Below are 19,185 nucleotides of genomic sequence, written 5' to 3'. Positions count from 1 at the left end.
ATTTAAAAAAAATTATTTTTAATTTAATGTTTCAAATAAAAATCAAACTAGTACATATGACAATTTTTTTATTATTCACAAAGTTCATAACTTTCCTAGTATGCTTCACAAAAGTAATTTTTGTAAGACACGTTTTATTATTGTTTTAGTGATGCTCTTGAATTAGAGTACATAGTTATGGAGGTGTTCTCATTTGTGATGCATACTACCAAAGAACTGAATGAAGTATTTCCGTAATGAGATTAGATTATCATTTCTGAGAATTCTCTAAAAAATATCTTAATTAGATTTGTATGGAAAACTTGCATTATTCCGGAAAATAAAAAAAAGACAAAATATGTTGACATACGTATAACTCATTGAAAAGGTTAATTATTCACTAAAAATAAAACAAAGTCTTGTTTGCTATTAATTTCATTAAGATAAAAACATTTCACAATTATTACCGGGCTCTGATTTATAAGTATTAGCATATTCATTCCTTTTGTCAACTTTGAGGATAATTAACTTAAACGAGAAATTTAATGATTCATTTTCTAAAGTGTTTTGATGGTTTAATTTTCTTACAAATTAATTCATTTAATAATTTAATTGAATTTTAATAGAAATTTTAATAAAATTAGCGTTTTGAAATGAAATACATTTAATATATTTGACGAAAAGGAATCAAATAAAGTAACTTAGTAACAACAATAAAAGATACAAAAGGAAAAATAGTCTCCAAACCATTTTGTAAAAGCATTTAAAGCAAGATAAAAAACAAAATTTTACAGTAAAGTTTTTAAAGAAGTAATTAGTACGAATTAATGCAAACATTTTAAATTGAACCTCATTAAAATAACTATGCGTTTGAATTTGAAGAATAATCTTTTTGTATTTAATTTTTTTCTTAGTGTCATATATTTGATTCTTTTGTGCATTTATTTTGTCTGTTATATGGTCTATTGTCTATTTGATTCTTTTATCTTCATCTTAGATTTTCATGACTTGCTAAATTTTTGTATTTTTTTATTTTAGATTTTACACAAGGTTCAGAAAAGAAATGTACCCCAGATGACAATAAATACAGAAAAATCTTATATTTTTAAATACTAAATAGAAAAATCTGACAGAATTACTATTCATTAATTAAAATAATTTTTAAAAAAACACTAAAAAACTCCAAAACTGCGATTCCAAGAGTGAAGATTTATTACAATAGATTAGAAATGAAAGGTAAAAGGTAAAATTTCTAGAAATTAATCTGAAGCACCATCACTAGTAAACTCAGGTTACTCTGCAAAAATAAATACAAATTCTACAGAATACAAAACATTGCATTTTTCAAAACATTACTGTTTAAAGATCAATGCAGATTTATCTTTTGTTGCTCGCTATCCAATAGTTGCAAAAAATTCCCGTTTTTCTCTGGACTTTTTCCTTATATTTTACGATTTAAAGTTGTTTTTCACAGAACAATTTTTCTCTGTTTTTCACTCTAATCATTCAAACTACAGCGGATTCAAACTATTCAGCCATGAGCCAACCAGCCTGTGTAAATTAGGGAGCTACCCTTGCATCAGAAAGGTTCTGGGTTCGAATCCCGGGCAAGGCAGGGATGTTCTTTCCTTCTCTGTACTATCTGTCCTTACTGTGGGAGCAACGTTGGCCCACCTAATATGGTGCCCCTGAAAGAGAGGCCAAATCTGCCCTGTAAATGACTGAATTGACGGATGTTAACACAGATGGGCATTGGGAAATAAAGTTTCAGCCATGAAGTTTTTCTTATCGTAACATAACCTTATCTTATTTCAAATCATTTTGAGATTACTTTCTATACTTCCTCTTACTTTTTAAAACTTTTTATGATTTAGAGCATCATATAAATATAATTTCGATTTGACTTCATTTTCATCCTGATAATTAGAGTTAAGATATAACTTTTCGGTAAGTAAATTGACAGACATTTTCATAAGAGTGAGCTAATATAGTTTTAAACACTTTTGCACTTAAATATGATTTCAAAAAGAAAGAAAGTAGTTTAAGCTAAAAGCAGTTTAAGATTTTTCTCCATAACTAAATACTAGAGCTGTCGTGTCTAAGGAGACAGAGCATCCGCCTTCCAATGAGGTGACTTGTGTTCGAATTCCGAGGTTTACTGGCCATGCAAATTCTGCTCTCATCTCGATCCCCCACCCTCAATGTTATTTTACGGAGTTTTTCTGTTGTTGTTAAAATAAGAAAGTTTTTTGCTGAAATAGCTGTACTCATCTGTTCAAAAACCAAGCCACCGTTTTTAAACAACATTATTTACTGTAAAATAAACGGTTTTATACTGGCACACCAGCTGACAGTTTAATACCGTAAATTTAACATGTTGTTTACAGTGTAGCTACCGCTGCTAGCTAGATCTCGGTAATATTATGTACTGCTCCGTTTTCAGCCAAAGAATAAAATTCAAATATATACATTTCTTTTTTAAATTTCATATAACACTTCAATATTAAAATATATAAACACCATATAATTTCTAAAGTTTTTCAAATTAATCAGTCAAGTAAGTACATTGATTTTCTAAATTTTTCTAAAGAATAACTTTCCCTAAATAATCTTTTAAAAAAGTACTTTAATTAATGTATTTCTAATTTTTTTTCTTCAATTTAAAATTAACACAACGCATGAAATGAATATCAATCACTTTTTAAGAATAATTATATGCATTGTATTTACTTAGATATTTATTAGGTAGCTGTAAACCTGAACAAAATTTAAATGCCCAACTGTTATGATTAGTTGTAGTTGAAATGAATGCTCACATACATATGAAAACACAGATTCAGAAATTATTTCTCTAACAAATTACTTCTCTTTTCGCTGGTTCAACGCGTATTTATCTGCTGTTTTGGCGTGTTTCAAAAAGAAAAAAATCCCAATTCTCCTCAACATTATGAATGAAAACTTTTTTCCTAATGCAAAATCTTTTTTTTCCTAATCCTCTTTTTTTCATGCAAAAACAATAAGGTTAAACAATAATATTTGCAGCTGGTTATTCAGTTCAGTTTGGAATATTAAATTTTTTAAATAGTTTTAACTGTCCTAGTTTTTTAATTTTTTTCAGTCCTAAAACCTTTCAACTAAAAGTTTTCTTTAAAAAAATATCTCTACATTTATATTTTGTGTTTTTGTATGCATTTAAGGGCCACAAAATGATTTTGCTAAGTGTGTGAAATATTTCTAAAATTATAACACACTTATGAATAATTGATATGAAATTCCTCAAAAAAATATAGATCTGAATTTATTTGAAATTTTAAGAAAGAAAAATTAATTGGGATAGAATCAAAATATACATTTAAATAAAATAAATAAAAAAAAGAAACTATTTTCAGTCATAAGGAAATGATACATACCAGAAAACAAAGTATCTTGAAAACGACAACAATCAAAACTGAACATTAGATTCGATGACGAAAGAAATGCGTTGATACTATCTTATCAAATATGAAAATTGAAAAATTGCCGCATAAGTGACAAATTTACAACTCCGTCGTCTGCATTCTAATTTTGCGTGTCATTCTGCGACGTGTTAGCAGTAAAATCAATAACCGAATAAAATCTGACTTTGGCAAATAAATAAAAACTCAATATAAGTGTTCCATGCCAAGGTTACATCGATTACTTTTTGGCAGAAGAAATTTGCACTCAATGACAGTTAAAGTGATAATTCTCACATGCTTGTAATATGCTTTAAGATTATTTCTACATAAGAAAAATATTCTTACCAAATTGTTAAATAGAACAAAAAGTTTTAGTCAGATAATTTCCTTTGTTAAAAAATATGTTTCATGTACCCAGTTTCTAGATGGTATTAGCATGGAATTTTGTGAGATGCATAATTAAAAAGTATTACGGGGCATTAATTTTAAATTGGAGGTGCAATGTTTAAAACTATACTTGTTCTGTAACATTTTAGTATCTATGAGGCGTTTCATACACTGAGAAAAAGTATAGTAAAAACTACCAGAATATGGTAAAATTTAACGTTGTCACGGTGGCTCAGGGATGGAGCGCTTGCCTTCCAATGAAGCGACTTTGGTTTGAAAACCAGCGATGCATGGTCGATACGAATTCCGCATCCGGCTCGCAACGACTATAATGCTGAAGTAAAATGTACTTAGTGATAGAAAAATCATGAGGTAGAGATCAATGTCAGGCTAACCGTAGAATGTTTTCGTGGTTTTTCTCTCTATGCAACGCAATTCTTATGCAATTGTAAGTTAGTTCAATCAAAAGTCGTGGCGGATTTCTCCTAGTATTTGATTCCCTTGACTTTTGGATTGGGTTTACAAGACTACGGAGTTGAACATTGGCAGTCTTAAACTCAAAATTGGGTAAACTGATCAACAACGATTGCGAAATAAAATAAAAGAAAACTCGGTAATTTTTACCGAGTGATTTTGGTAAAATTAACTAAAAATAAATAATTATAATTTTATAATATGGATAAAATTTGAAAAATGTGGTAAATTTTTTCAATTTTATTATAATACCTTAAAGTTTCCATGAAAATCATTTATTTTTTTGAATTTACTTTTAAGTTTTGTATTTTTTACTAAATGTGTGATAATAAGAATTATAATTTTGAAAACTAGAATTTCCAGAAACCTTATCATTTCAGTGGAGAAATTACCACAGAAATGCTTTAAATACCATATATTTCAATTTTATTAACCAGAATTATGATTATTTTTTACTAGAAGCGGCATTACAATACAATACGATTATTTAAATTAGATGAAATTTAATTGTTTTGTTAATTAATTTCATTAACTAATAATCAACAAATCTCATTAATTTCATGGATTTAATTTAATTTTCTTAATTAGAACTTTTTTCAGTGTAATAACCGTCTAAATATATAGTTTTTGAGTAATTATCCAAACTGAGAACAAAAAATAGTTCAAATTAGCATATTCAAACTCAAATTAATATTTGTGAGGAAAGTATAAAACCGCTATGAAATCACTTAGAATATGAATCGCTTAGGCATTAATCGGGTCATTGCGAAACGTCCTGTATAATTTAAAAGAATAAGAATATCTGCCTTCAACTATTGAAAGAATAAACATAGCGGAATTAAAAAAAAATATATCGAAATGGAAATCTTCAAGATTTAATTGACAGTCAAACAGATTTTAACGTTTTTCATTACAAGAAGAAACATGTTAAATTTTTTAAAAAAGGAAAAAAAAACAATTGTTATAAATATTTTCAGTTTCAGGTTCACTCTCAGAAATAGAACACTCACGACTGTGACGACTCTGAAATCCTTGAACAGTATTTCGTTAAATTTGAGAAACTTTTCGGCACGAAATCACGTGATTTGTGACTCTCAGCTCTCACGATTGTGACGATTCTGAAATCCGTGAGCAGTATTTCGTTAAATTTGAGAAACATTTCGTCACGAAATCACGAACTCTGGTATACATGATTAAAATGTTTCCTCAACTCGAAACCTCATCGTAAATTAGAATGACGAAACTAGAATGAAGACTATACAAACGAAAATAAAGTAACAATTTAAGCTGATCGGCTTGATAGGAGGTCAAGGAGTTGGACTCGTAACCGCAAGGTTTCGGGATTCGAATGGCACTTCGAGAATGGGTGTAATTTGTCTCCATGTAGTGTTGTCCCGCCTATATGGTGCTCACGATAAAGTGATTATTATAAAAGGTGGACACATTTGGCACTACGAGTGCTTCTTCCTTTTTTTGGGAAAAATATAATGAGGATATATTTCTTTTAGACGGAATTCATCTCATTGAAAAAATGAAAATAGCAATTTCGTCACTTTGACAAAATGTTCGCTAGGATCATATACCAGGAAACAGTTTCGTCAAAAACGAAGAAAGTTTCGAGATATTTGAGTATCGAATTTTTACAGTGTTGCTGCGATAAAACATATTTTGGTGTTTTGCTGAAGTGTCTTCTATAAGGAGCAAAAGCTTTTTATTTTTTTTCATGGCTAACTTTTAATTTTTGTCCTCAAAAGAGGAAACTTTACTATCCTAATAAACCTTTATATTATCGGAGGTTATTAAGCAACTCATGAAACTTGAAGTCAATTAGGACTATTTATTTAACAATTTAAAAAAAATTAGGTGAATAACAAAATCCTACCTATTTTTATTCATCAAAATTATGACAAAAATATTAACAATATACTATATAGAATAACTTTAAATTATGCAAAAAAATGTTTTTATTGTGCTTCAAAACTATGTGGGGCAGCATTTAGTTACATGTTATACGGCAACGTTTTATTCAGTAAGAATTCTGAGGAAGATATTAACAATTGAGTTGTATTAAACGTTACCTAAAGTGCAGAACCTTAGTCCTTTTACGAAACATTATTATTTTTTTTAAGTTTCATTTTAGGAACTTCTAATAGTTTTATCCGTCCATAGAAAAAACAAGAAACAAATATATTTTAATACATATTATGTTTAACACTGGACGAAACAAAATGAAACTAATAATGCTGTTGTTTTGTATTGTTTCTAAATGACCTTGTAAGCAATATAGCTTCCGAGAAATAAAATTTTTGCCGGGCAATATTTTTCAAGGCAATTATAAATAGCCTTAAAATTTATATCGAAGTTGTTTTGAGTTAATTACCTTTTCTTCTCATAAAAATTATCCCTTTTAATAAAATAGTGATTAATAAAATAATACGTTTGTTATATCCTTACATAACTTAATTGCTAGATTAGGTTAAAACCGAATTAATATCCCCAAATTTAGACTATGATAAAATAAAATTTCTCTAACATTCCCATATAACTCAAAATCCAATTGAGTTCTGCCCCTAATGATAGTACAAGCTTTTTACGTTTTTTAACTGGTTCTTAAAAAATTTATGGCTATTTTAATATCAATAGAAAGCCCGACCACTGTCGAAGTTAAACAAACTAAAAGGTGAAAAATGTTAACAAATAAATATTATAACAATTATAAACAATAGTAATTCTGTTGTTAATAATAACAAATTATCATAAATAAATAAATTAAAATTTTAAAAACAACATTTTCCAGTTAGGCTAAAAGGGAGAAATCAGTTTAGTTATTGTCACACACGCAGATATTGAATAGAATATGCAAAATGCATCACTTTCGAAATAATTTCTGTCACCATATAAGCTCATCTACCTCCTCCACATTTTTTGAAAAGGATGCACTAATACTTTTCACTTTTGGCAAAACAAAATCTCTCTTTCTTTTAATTAACATTAAAAACTCTTTTTTAAAATGTTTTTCATTTTATTATTTTCAATGCATTTTAAAATCATTCAACGCTGGTACATACAAATGAAAAAGACGATGGAAACAATTCAGATTTACTTAAACAATTACTTTTCATATCCTAATTGTGAAAAAAGCGAAAACTTATGAGTAAACAAGACATTACGAACACAATTACTTTATTCTATTTATTAAATTAAAAAACAATATATGCATAATGAATCCAGTCATTAAAAGGAAAAAAATTTTATGGAACAAGGAAGTCGTATCATTTGAATCACATTTAGACACCCTCTCTCTCTTTTTTCTCTTCTTTTTTTTTACAAAACCTAATTGAGAAATGAATAACTTCCTTTTCTGATAGGTTCTTTTTTGTCGAATTTTCTTTAAATGAATGAGTTCAGCCTTTTATGCAATTATGTATATCAGTAGACATGACAAATGCTTATAAAAAAGACGATTTCCTCACGCCTACTGTATCAATCCTAAGAGAAAGATGCAAATGCTTGCATCCATGTTTTGTTCAATAAATAAATGATTAAAAAATTGGAAAAAAAATTCTGAAGCTATTGATTATATTTTATTATTTATGAATACTTTTGGACCTCAAACTTTAATTAATTTATTATTTTAAATGTTTTGGAATAAAAAATTAATTTTGGTTATTTCATACAAATGGAAAATTTATTTAATTTTATTGTGCATTTGAAATGTGCTCTGTTTTAATCACAGTGTTTCATCCGAAAAAATATTTTTTATCTTTTAATATTTGTTTACTTCATATGTAGATATGAAGTAAACAAATATTTCTTTACATATTTCGAAATACTTTTGGATATAAATAAATTTTAAATTATATAGTTTCAGTATTTTTAAGAATTAAAAATAGTAAATATTAGTTTTAGACATTTATATCCAAATTAAAATTTTTATAGTTATATAATACCTTGGAAAAGTGTTTTTATGGTAGTTTCTTTTCAGATTTCTGTTTTATGTAAGGTATCAGAAATTTTTTTTTACTTCATATTGAGATAACAATTATGTTTCTTTATATTTACGAACACTTTTGAATATAGAGATAAGTATTAAATTCATTAGTTTAGACATTTTAGGAATGAAATAGTTAATTTTAATTTTAGAGACATAAGACTAAACTAAAATTTGTAGAGTTTTATTATAGCTTAGAAAAAGACCTTTTAATGATAGTTCTTCTCTTCAAAAACTTTTTTTTCATGTAAGGTATCAGAAAATAATTTTTTTAATTGCATATAAAGTGAACAATTTATTTATTTTTAATTACTTATACCTTAGGGAGTAGATCAATATTAAATTAATTAGTTTAAAAATTTTTAAACTAAAAAATGACTAATTTTAATTTTAGAGATTTAGAGCCACATCAAATTTTGCATAGTTTTATTACGCTAAGGAAAAAAGTAATTGTTTACACAGTAGTTTTTTTTACGTGAAATATTGAAGAAAAAAATATTCTCATCTGAAGCGTTGATGATTTGTTCTTTATATATATATATATATAAAATCATTTCGTCACGAAATCACGTGGTTTCTGTCGAAATGGGAACTCTCAAATATATGATGAAAATGCTTCCTCAACTGGAAACCTCATCGAAGTGTACCTCATTGTAAAGAACTAGAATGACGAAACTAGAACGATTGAAAACTGAAGACTTAACGATTGAAAATAAAGTGACGACTTAGGCTAACCGCCCAGTATGTTGGTCAAGGAAATGGCGTCGTACCAGAAAGATTCCAGATTCGAATTCCGCTTTAGGCATGGCTGCAATTCATCTCTCTGTTCCTTCTGTGTTTCTTTTGTTATTAACGTGACAATGACCTAGCGATATGGAGCCCACTATAAAGTGGTTACTACTATGGAGCCCACTATAAAGTTAGATACATTAGACACTGCAAGAATATTTTTTTTTTTTTTTTGAAAAATAAAATGTAAGAATGAAATATTTCTTTAGCTCTGACGAAATTTGTTTCCTCGAAGAAGAGAGAAGAGTATTTTTTCGTCACTTTGACGAAATGTTCGCTAGAAGCATATACCAGGAAACGGTTTTGTTGAAAACGAAGAAAGTTTCATGATATTTAAGTATCTAATTCTTACAGTGTATGATATATGATTATCTTTGGAATCCAGGACGTATAAAAAAAATTGCGAGCATAAATTACAAATATATTTTATTATTAGATATGACAAAAGTTTTAATTGGGTGTTTAGAGTCAGAGATTTGGAATGACCTATAAATGAAAATTTACGCACATTTGCAGTGACACATAGTCTTACGCTATGTTTCAGCAAGTCATAACATAATAATTTGAATCAAATAATGCAACTTTCATACCAATTTTACAAGAATAAATATTTCCAAAAAAGATTTTTTTTGTAATAACAGACCACATAAAGTAAGTTTTTTTTTAGCATATCCTCTACTTAATGTATTAATGTATTAGTTGAGTTTATGAATTATGAAAAAAATAATTGATGAAACCTTTTTTTGGATAATTTTCTTAATACAAGATTTTAAACGTCAATCAAAAAAAAAATTTTTTTTGCTTATACTTTGAAGGTTTTTTTGTGCATTAGTTAAATTTATTTTGTAAAAAATTCNTTAATGTATTAGTTGAGTTTATGAATTATGAAAAAAATAATTGATGAAACCTTTTTTTGGATAATTTTCTTAATACAAGATTTTAAACGTCAATCAAAAAAAAAATTTTTTTTGCTTATACTTTGAAGGTTTTTTTGTGCATTAGTTAAATTTATTTTGTAAAATATTCCTTCAATAAATTACAAAGAAATGCCAGAGGGAACAATAATGTCATTTTCCTTTGCCTAAATTAACCCAATAATTTATTCTTCTATCAAATATGCGTGACGATTGCTCTGGAGTATTGATCAATATTCATGATTGCCAAGCGTATAAAATAAAGTTAATTTTATACGTATAGATGGTATTTAAAAAAAGTACTTAATAAATTTTTTCACGTATTTTTAAGATCATACTTTCTAATTAATCTCCATTTATTAAAAGTAACTTACATTCTTAAGTTAAAAAATATTTCGGAAAAAAAAGTAAAAGTAATATTTTCTTCTTAAAAATATCGGTGACAAATTTTTACAAAAATTAGGGCATGTAAATAAAAAATAAAAATAAATATTTCATGAAAATAATACAGCAAAAGCAAAAACTATCTTCAAAAATGATCATCAGAAATATATCAAGTAAAAAAAACTAGTATGTAAATATAAATACAAAAAACAATACAGAAAATGTCTTAAAAAAAGTCATCCTATCCCTAAATTCAATGACATGATAAATACGTTTTTACGCTGAAAGCTTTATAAAACTATAATAACTAGCGGCATTTATTTGATTAAATACAGAACTCCTATTTGAAAAAATTAACAATATTTATTTTGCTTCATAAAATTTATAAAAATTTTAGGAGAATTTCAGCATTCAAAAAAAAGAACAATCAATTACCAGAATATGGTGAAATGCAACCCATTTCTGGCTCTATGAGAACAAAAATAGTTCAGTAATTATTATCGAAGCGCTTTGCTAATGATTTTTGCAATAATACCAATAAAATACAGTTTCATAATATGAGATAAAATATGATGCGGCAAAGTTTGGTAATTTTATCATGATACTTAGGAGCATGGTAAAAAAACCTTTTCGGTAAAATTTACTTTTCAGTTTTGTATATTTTATTGAGTGTCTGGTAATAATGAGCTATAATTTTCAAAAGCCAGAATTTTCAATAAACCGCATCTATATGAGCATTTATATTCTGGAACCGTATATTCTGGTTTTATTAACCGAAATTATTGTTTTGTTTTACAAGAAATTCCATTAACATACACTAAAATAAATCTATTAGAAATTTTATTAATAGAAATGATGAATATGTTCCTACAGTGAAAGCTTTTTGAAAACCTAACCACTACTATCATTTAATAAATAAAATATCTGTGAGTTAAAGATAAACAATATTAGTTTTGATTAGTAAAATGTTAAAATATTTTATCTTACCTCTAGAATAAACACGATGATCTGATATACATTTTACAATTAAAGTTTTAGGAAAATATATGAACTTCTGCCATTAAAATAATGTACAAAATTTCCATTAGTTAAAAGAAACANTTTATTAATAGAAATGATGAATATGTTCCTACAGTGAAAGCTTTTTGAAAACCTAACCACTACTATCATTTAATAAATAAAATATCTGTGAGTTAAAGATAAACAATATTAGTTTTGATTAGTAAAATGTTAAAATATTTTATCTTACCTCTAGAATGAACACGATGAGCTGATATACATTTTACAGTGAAAGTTTTAAAAAAATATATGAACTTCTGCCATTTAACAAATAATGTACAAAATTTCCATTTGTTAAATAAACAATATTAAATTTAATATTAAATTTTATCATATTATTGAATTTTATTATTTTTTATTATTACATTTTATTATATTCTAAAGAATACGAAAATTTTTGAACATTATATGAAGTGTTAAAATTATTTCAACTTTTATCGAGAATAGATATTACGAATACGGTTTTACTTCGAAATTCTTGCGAAGATAAAACATCTACTGACATTGAGTAAATATAGAGTAGCATTTCCGCAAAAAATTTCTAATATTTATTATGATACTGAAAATGTTAAAAAAATTCACCTTATCTCGAGAAGAGATTGTCTTAGAGACGCTTTAAATACAATCTGTTTAAATAAGCAGGAACTAAGTTTAACCAGGTTGTGAGCACTGTATACATTACTTTTCAAGTGTTTTCGCAGTCAAAAACTTGACATTTCGAAAAATAAAGACGTAAAATCAGTCTCAATCGTAAGAATAGTTTATGTTTATGTAATTTATTCTAAAGAAATGTTACGATGAAAATCTAAGAAATGTTACTGTGAAACTACGAAATATTGTATTTAATTTTGGTTGCAAAACTATTTTAAAAAGGAAATTTGTTTGCATATTTTTCATTTTCCCCATAAAGAATTTTAATATGTTTTTTGCTTGTTAAATGGTGTTATTTAATTAAATTTAAAAACCTTGATGAATTGATTAAAATATATACTTTTTGTGAATTATCTTCATTATTCTTTCTAAATAGTAAATTTAATTGTATTGATTTATAAAATAACATAACATTTTATAAATTACAATCTTTAAATAGATATAAAAAAAAATATACTATTATTTTTGTCAGATCTAACACAAAAAGCTTAAAGTACATTACTTTCAAAAGACGTGGGTAGTTTTTGTTACTGGTTAGAAGTTTATGTCGTAAATGATGCGCCATATTTTTTTTCCCTTTCAAATCTAAAACATTCTTGTTTTTAGTCTATTTTAAGAATGAAACTTTAATTGTTTCTTTTTTTATAACCAGTGGAACATGGACGGAATAAAAAAATTCGTAAACAGTTATTGAATCTCTATTTATTAACATTCTGCAATCATCCACAAAACTAAATCGTTTATATCAAGACAATTAAATTGATATTTGTTTTTTCTTAATTCTTATTTGTTACCCTTCCCTATGATTTTATGTTATTAGATTAAGTAAACACATTCTTAGAAGTTCAAGTCATGAAAATAAAGAATTAATTATTTTCAATAGCTTTGCACTGGCTGATCAAGTTTTAGAATCTACAGATGATTCTGCATAGAGTAAAAATTTCTGGTTAAAAAACAGTATTGTTAATATTTCTCGCAAAAAAATTTAAGAAAAAAAAACATAAATCAAACATAATTTTGTTAAATAAAACTAAAATATATACTGTATTAAAACCATTCATCTGGAGATTTCTCAATTCATATGGTAACGGTTTACCAGAAACTACGGTTTACGAAATTTTAGTTCTTATTACCATACATTTAGTCAAAAATACAAATTTAAAAACCGAATTTAACTTAATAATGGTTTATATGCCTTGCTCTAAGGTTTCATGATAAAAATACCAAATTGGTTATATTTTCCAAATTTCATCTCACAACATTAAATCTTATTTTACTCTTAATTTTACTACAAATCATAAGCGAATAGTTTTTAAAAAAATTACCGCGCTTTTTAGTGTTTCCGAAGAGAATTAAACTTTATCTGGTAGTTTTGTCCAACTCTTTTACAAGTGTAAGTGATATTGTTTTGAACAAATTCATTTGTTTTAAAAATGATATAATTTAATTAATTTGAAAACAAGCACGTTACTTCTATCATATTATTATTAAAAATATTACGTGTATTTTAATCGAGCTTATATCTCCTCTAATTTTAAAGAAATTTTATTCATTTTTATATTGATTTTAAAATGTGATGCAAGAAATCCCATAATAAATAATTTTTGTATAACTATAATAAATTTATATAAACCACCGACTTTTCATCTGCTTTCTTTAAAAATGTTAAAAGAAGTTCTTGCAACACATTTTAAGATAAACTTCATATAAAATTATCAGTATGTCTGAAAAAATGATCGAGATTACTTAAACTCGATTTTTATAAGTCACACGCAACATTTTATTTATTACTTCTTCAAACGTCACCCATAGAAAAGTTGGTGTTTTTTAAACGTTTTTCTTTTAATCATTTAATTTCATACCTTTTTGTCTTAGGATTCTTAAATTTCGACAGAAAAATGCATCTCATTTTTTCCCAAGCAATACGCTTTAAAAATTCAACTATAAGCAAAATAAATATGTGGTATCAGATACCTTTAAGAATACTAATTCGGTGACGTAATATCGATCAACATGTCATTCACGTTGATGACTGAACTTTTAAATATACATTAAACATTAAAAAAATGTGTGATAAAATATTTAAGAGACAATTGGCAATTTTATTCATAACAATGGCTAATGCAAAAATCATTTTTTTAAACATATCTCCCAAATGCAGTGATTAAAATATTTTAACAAGTTTTTGAATCGGAGGCTAAATTTTTTCCTTGTAATCAGTGTGTGAATTTTAGCACTATACTGTTTATGGTTTTAGGGTTATAACAAATTAAAAAAAAATAAATGTTGAAGCGAAAAATCTACAACAATATGCATAGGCATAAAACACAAAGCTCTTGCTGAATTTCATCAGGAATTGTTAAAAAGATTTCAAATTTTGATTTACCATTAATTATATTTGGCTTAAAAATATCCATATAAACTATTCTTGTATCGAACAAAAAACAATTAAACAAGTCTGTAAATTTTGTCTTCTTAAGAAGAGATCAATTTTTGATCTGAGAATTTTTATTTGGTCAAAAAGACTTGAATTGACGAAGGAAATGATTGAAATTCTTATTTGACTCCTGCACATGAGACTCAGGTACTCTGGTTAGTTGGAAATCGGCATAAATTTTTATTGATTATAAATTCTCTATGGCAGTAAAATGATGATAAATTACTTTTGCAGAAAATAGCAATCAGAAAATAATTGAAAGTTACATTCTCATCAGTTTGAAAACTATAATTGCGCTTTGTTAATAAACCCATACTTAGATATTTTGGTCGGCAGTGAACGACACTTTAGAAAAATATTGCACGAGTTTGTTTTATATTTTATTATTCTAATCAACCATAACTAAAATACATATTTATATTTTCACAATCTGAAAGACAATTCATACCTCTTGAAACGATTCCAATTAACTTAAATCAGTGAGGTTTGCTGGCGCTTAAAGCTAATATTAGGCTAATAAAGGTAATAATGGACGTTTTTAAAATTTTCATTCAGACATTTGAGCAAAAGTAAAAAACAATGGAACAGTCATATCTTGCCTCATTTATTTAAAAGTTTTGAAACAAAGTTTTAAGTAAAGAAAAAAATTCTAAAAAATTGAGAAAACTAGAGTGGAGCTATCATATTTTCTAGATTTTCTTTTAATTTCGAAAAATTGGTTTTGGAAAATAGGTTTCTTTCCATCTTAAGCTTATAAATCTAAAGTAAAAATATTATAATAATTTTTTAGCATTTAATAGTTCGTCGAAGACAACTGAAGTCCAAATGATAGCGTAATTCTATTAGTTGAAATAAGGATTACTTAAAACCAAGTTTATGGTTTCTTGAACCCTCGCGAAAAAAAAAAGTCTTTTCTTGTTTCAGATTTGTTGTAAAGAATGGGATTATTTCTAGTTTTTTAAAAATGAAAATTAAATAGGTTGGTTTCCGATATTTAAAATTAATAAAATTGTAAAAAAAATGGTTTCTTGGTGCAAAAAGAACGAAGAACGTATTACCCCTGACTTCATTATTTATTCCAAAAACTCAAGTCTGGGTTACCATTCTTGACACACAACACCCTCAAGTTCCCGAGTTGAGGATACAGTTGTGAAAAAAAGGATCTTAATTGAAAAGTAAGAGAAATTCATGGTAGTACAGCGTTGTATAATTCTTGCTTAAATATACAGGAAGGAAAGCATTCGTATTACATCAGCATACCCGCATGAGAAAGAATTGCTCAATTGCTCAATCAACAGCTTTTTGTTTCTACTGATGCATCAAAAAATTGAAACAATCAGATTCGAAGTTGGACTTTGGTTCTGCTTTGCTTTATGAATATACCAACGCGTGAAAGGAAATTCATCGATTTTATTTGCTTTATGTTCGACTTTATAACAACGTACATACAAACCTTTTATATCATAGAGATAATAATTTTTGTAAGAATATTTTGAAGTAATATTTTACTTCAGATTTGAAAGGAAACTTCTTCTTCAGGTTCGATCGATTTAAATAAACATTTTCCACAAAAAAAAAATCTATGACTAATACAATTGAATGGAGGTTATTATTTTTGAATATTTTTCTCATTAAGTTGCTATCTTTGAATTAATTTAGATGAGTCACTTGGTATTTGAAAATTAAATTAATTTTAGCAATTATAGCTGCATCATCAAATTTAATCAGGGATACTCATGTTAACAGTTCTCTTATATAGTTTACCACTTTATGTCAGAATTTTGTTCCCTTACGTATTTCTTATTCATACAGTTGATCATAATTTTTGAGACAGCTTTAAAAATCACTTGTCATATGTTTCTCAAGATCATTATAAAAGTCATACCTAAGAGTCGAGAATTAAAATTGATTTCCTTATTTCTTGAATTTTTAATTTTTCATGCTTCATTAAATATATAATATAAAACAGTGCAAAAGACAGTAGTCAATACCTATGTTTTGGGACAAGGAGCTGGAATAAATGTTATTATTTTTTACCCATTGGAAAATTGGGTACCTTCCATTATTATCATGGCCACACACTATATATATATATATATATATATATATATATATATATATATATNTTCATCCTTTCAGTGGGTCGATAAATGAGTCCCAGGCATACTTGGGATCTAAACACTGGGGGTTTCGCGTTCGGCTGACCACCTTACCGGAACATCTGCTTCTGCACCCTAAATGAGAAGAAAACTGAGATGGGCTCAATAGGCCTTGGCCCTGTAAGGGCTGTCGCGCCACTGAGTTTTGTTTATGTAATATTATAAAAAAGCAGGCGATAATTTTGGATTTTTTTGGAGATAGTTGTTTTCCAAACCTTAGTTTTCTCTATTTAATTTTAACATTGTTTATTTCTAATGTTTTTACATAATATTAATTTAAAGTATCTTCATGTTTTTTTTATAATTAACTTACTCATAACTACTGTCTCGGCAGTGATTTTATATAATCATAGGAATAGTTGAAGAAGAAAAAGTGAATTTCAAGAAGCGTTTACTGACTTAAATTGAAAACCAGTCCAGCCAATCAGAAGATAAGAGAACAAATATCAATTTATGCAGTTTTTGTAACTCATGAAAAGCGACGGTTAAAAAAAAAATTTTTTTGACCAATGGGAAACCAGTAATCTGAAAAATGAGATAGTATTTCTCTCTCCTTTCCTCTATTTCATAATACTCTTTCTCCTTAATTTTCCTAATAACTTTGAAACTTTTTGAAAAAACAAGTACACGTTGTGAAATTTTTATATCCCTGTATTAAGAAGTTTTCTTTAGCAAATCGTTATTTTTAACAATTTAATTAAGGCTTTACCATCATACGAAATTACACATTTGAATAAACAATATGCTTTTTTTATAATTGTTGTAAACTCATAAAAATATGCAAATATTGATTCAAACTTTAAAATCTCATCTACATGGAAATATAGTTGTCAATTACTGATATTTTTAAAAGAATAATAACATTTTTTTAACATTCTTAAGTAAGATCATAATGGAAAAATAGGAGGTTCGATCAATTTTATTTCTTTTTGGTTTAATTTTGTTTATCTGGACAGTACATAGAAAAGAAATATTTTGTTTTATATTTTGATAAAGAAACCAAAATTTTATACATCTGTTTTATTTTCACTTTCTTTTTAGTGACAAACTTTAGATTTATTGAAAATTTAGGTAGGTTTACCTGGTAAGGTTTTTGATTGCAAATACTGTCAAAGAGAAAATTAAAGAGATGAGAAAGATGAGGAAACGAAAGAAAAATAATATTAAGAAGACCAATAAATAAACTCAAAAGCGAATTATAGAGAAAACTCAAGTAATTTAGTATGCCATTAGAAACTGAGTTGATTAAACAAATTTTGAGCAAATTTGTTATTTATCAGCTGTAAGTAAATATTTGGAATTTCTTTGCACATAACTATTGCTTGTATTATTTCTTTATCTGATCATTGTTGCGTAATTTTAAACAACTCCAGTTTATCAAATTTTTCTCCTTTTAGTCAAATGACTCTCAAGTACCTTGATTTTACACTCTTGGAAAACAATTTATAAAAGGGTAAATGGTAGTTAAAGTTAAATAACAATAAGTTTGTAAATTAAGTAAAGACGAATGCTATAAGCACTTCAGAAAAATATTTTGAGTCATACCACCCTTAATTTACCGACATATTTAATATATGTATAAGTTAAAAATGTACAGATAACATGGAAAATAATGAAGTTTAAGGAAAAGAGAAGAGGGAAAATTATTAACATAAAATAGTTTTAAAAATATTTAAAAAATAAAATGAATATACATTAAAATGACGGAAATCAAAAAATGAAAAGATATAAACTCTACATTAACTCCCACGATTTTATCTGCAAAAAAAGTGCTTTCTAATATTGTATTAACGTAGCCAAAACAAAACATATCAATAAAGTGAGAGACACTCAAAAAATTGAATTAAAATAAAACACATTAAGTAAAAATTTATCACGCAAAAATCAGAAGAAAATAATGCAGAGAGAAAACAGAACAAAACACAAAACGAAATCTATGAAGTGAGTAGCGAATTCAAATGAACTTACTTATAACCGGAATCTTTCAAGAATGAATTAAAAATTTTTCGAAATGAGATTGCTAAGTTACAAAACACAGAAACAGAAGCGCAAATGGATTTAAAAGAGTAAATAGAAGAATTTTGTGTTATGGCGCGTTCTTGCGGCAGTACTGAAGCGTGTTTGATTTTATTAAACAAGGATTTTCCCGAAAATGGATGTGCAGAAGGTAATAATCCTATACTGGGTAATTAAAAAAATTATAATTAATAAGGTTGATATTTAATTATGCAATTTTAATGATATAAGAAAATCAACATTTATTTGAAAAAGGAGAAGAAGACACATAATTTGCCAGTTTAACCGAAGTGGATTTGTACATGGCAAAAATATAAGTTAACAAAGACGTTTTTAGTCAATTTATTAATATTAACATACAATTAACTCTTTGATTTCATGTAGAATTTAATTACTTTAGTTTGATATCCATTGTTTATAATCGACGTGGATATAATCGTGTGAGTTGATGAAGAGATTATAAGATGAAGAAATTTCCTTCTTTTTAATATGTTTTTTTTAAATTTTA

At 26.6% G+C, this 19,185-nt stretch overlaps 1 protein-coding gene across 3 annotated transcripts in view; it reads right to left on the bottom strand.

The window, feature by feature from the left end:
* The window catches only part of LOC107454966 (diuretic hormone receptor-like), a 174,151-nt gene that overhangs the window by 106,264 nt on the left and 48,702 nt on the right, over positions 1-19,185 (bottom strand). Inside the window, exon 1 of one of the 3 annotated variants that reach the window (XM_071177412.1) lies at positions 3,390-3,526. The exons of the other annotated variants lie outside the window; for them this stretch is intronic. The gene's annotated coding sequence lies outside the window, so the exon portion shown is untranslated. Of the gene's footprint in view, positions 1-3,389; positions 3,527-19,185 lie in introns of those variants that run through there. 3 annotated transcript variants of the gene reach the window in all.

The sequence above is a fragment of the Parasteatoda tepidariorum genome, chromosome 2, assembly GCF_043381705.1.
Source record: "Parasteatoda tepidariorum isolate YZ-2023 chromosome 2, CAS_Ptep_4.0, whole genome shotgun sequence".
Taxonomy (NCBI): domain Eukaryota; kingdom Metazoa; phylum Arthropoda; class Arachnida; order Araneae; family Theridiidae; genus Parasteatoda; species Parasteatoda tepidariorum.
The sequence above is the reverse complement of the archived record's forward strand: the minus strand, read 5'-3'. Positions and strand labels throughout refer to the sequence as shown.